A 2,484-nucleotide genomic window follows, 5' to 3' on the forward strand; every position below is an offset into this window, starting at 1 on the left:
GATCTCCTGACCTCGTGATCCGCCCGCCTAAGTCCCCCAAAGTGCTGGGATCACAGGCTTGAGCCACCCCGCGGGGTGAGAAATTCCTTTTTAAAACAGATACAATTCAGTCTTTAAGTGTTAATTGTGTGAATGACAGCCTTTTAAAAACATGATTTCTTCATTGTTTGGAATCCTTAAGCATGCAAAGGCATTGAACAGGAAATTCCTCAAAGGAACCATGGTTGTCTTATTGCATTCAGTTAAGCCAGAGCTGGGAATGCCTCTGGGTCATCCATATCAGGATCAGAAGCACCTGACTTGTCAGTCATGCTGCTGCAGTCCTGAGGTCCACCACACATTCACCTTGTCTTCCCCTCCCATGTCCTCGAGGGCCAGGGTCTCCAAAATTGACCTCCCACTGAGACATTATGTCATTTGCTGCCTTTCAAAAATGAGGGTCCTTAACGAAATGTGCAGCATAAATCTCTTCAGTCTTTGATTTATGAAGAGCACATCTCTTCTTGCAGTACTCATCAATCAGTACCTTTGTTTTCTTTTTGGATATTGAATTCTACTTTTGGCCAGTCCTTATTTTGAATAGCATTCCACTTATCCAAAGTCATCTCTTTTGGACCCTCTTTTTTTAACCCCTTAAATTTCCTTCTCCTTATTTTCAGTGTCTGCCACTGGATATTCTTCACCTTCAGGTGTTTCCTAGGTCATGTTTGATTAATCCAAGTCATTTAACTTACCTTTTACAGTTCCCCAGTTGTAAAATCCACTACCTCCATGTTTGTCCTTGTGCTTCAGACCTGATCTATGCCTTCCACGATGCCTATCAAATTCACATTTGCCATAAAAATCAAATCCATACCCTTGGCCCATTTCACTTTGATAGCCCTCTCTATTTCTTCCAAGGCCACCACAGCCTCGAATAGGTTGGTCAATGATAGGTCTATCAAATAAAAAGTTTCCTCTTTCACCCTTTTCAAGTGGCTTTTCAAATCTTCCTTCATGATCCTTCATGAGGTGGTTGCCTTTCTCCATCTTATCTCAATTATTTTCCCGTCACCTTGAAGTTGTTGATTGGGTCTTATTCCAATTCACCTTATTCCTTCTTTCTTAACCTCCATGGGCGCTGTATGTCCTCTTGTCAATCATGCCAACTTTGGGGGCAAGTGGGTTCTTGCTGTCTTTCTGAGACTCTTTATACAGCTGTTTGTCTGTGGCATTGGAGTTGCTCTGGGCCATGGCCTGAGATGAGCTTTTGGCCCCAGGACTCCCAGTGATATACAGGTAGGCTTATTTTCTCTAGTTCTCAGCTGCCTTCAGCACCTTGAATGAGTCCAATTTGTCCTCAAAAATCTGGTCAAATGGGTTGAGGACCATGCAGATGAAGCACTCCTGTAAATGGCCAGGCACAATGGTAGCTTGGAGGCATGTTCCTCAGTGGATTGCAGCTGGCTGTGCAGAACCAAGAGCACATTCTTCAGTTCTTCCCACAAGATCTTATGACACTTTAGATTTTGGCTTCTTAATTTATGGTGAGAAAACCACTATCATTAGGGTATTGGTATTCTCCTAACAGCAATGCATCATTTTTCTCTAGCTGCTTTCCACATTTAAATATTGCCTTTAGTTAACAGAAATTTAATTATTACATGTGAATTTGTTTGAGTTTATCTAATTAAGGTACATTCATGTTACTGAATCTCTGAATTATTGTTTTGCACTAAGTTTGCGATGTTTTAAACCATTATTTCCCTGTATAGTCTTTCAACCCTTCTCTCCTGTGGGGCTACAAAGATGCAAATCATTGTATATTTTGCTATTGTCCCATAGGACACTGAGGCTCTTTAAAAAAAAAATCTGTTTTCTCTCTTGTTCAGAATGCTGTTGATCTACCTCAAGTTCAGTGATTTCTTTCTCTTACAATTCATTCAAGCTTTTTTTTTCTGTTAATGTATTTTTCCAAAATTTCCATTTTATAACTATTATTTCATTTCAAAAATGTTCTATTTTCCATTTGTTTCAGGAGACTTTGTAATGCACTGCTGAAATATTTTTATGATGTGTGCTTTGAAATCCTCATTAGATAATTCGACAATTAACAACATCTGATTTGTCTCAATGTTGGCATCAGTTGACTGTGTCTTCTCATTCAAGTTGTGATTTTCTTTATTCTTAGTATGACCAGTGATTTTCAGTTGTATCCTGAATATTTCTTCTATTATGTCAGCAGTCTCTGGGTCTATTTATATCTTTGATTTCATCAGATCTTCATTCTGCTTATAGTCAGCATGCAGATTCTGGTCTACTTTTCTGGACTGTGGTTTCAATGACAATATATTTTCAGAGCCTTTGTTGTGTAATTTTGTTTTTCTCAGTTTATGTAATACTTATCTCCTACTTGTCCATGACAGCAATGGCTATAGTAGCAGAAGGGATTTTCCCTGGCCAGTGTCTTTCCATGGGAAAAGGGATCCCAGGTCTCCTGAAAGG

This window comes from Mandrillus leucophaeus, unplaced genomic scaffold, assembly GCF_000951045.1.
Source record: "Mandrillus leucophaeus isolate KB7577 unplaced genomic scaffold, Mleu.le_1.0 Scaffold470, whole genome shotgun sequence".
In the NCBI taxonomy this organism is placed as follows: Eukaryota; Metazoa; Chordata; class Mammalia; order Primates; family Cercopithecidae; genus Mandrillus; species Mandrillus leucophaeus.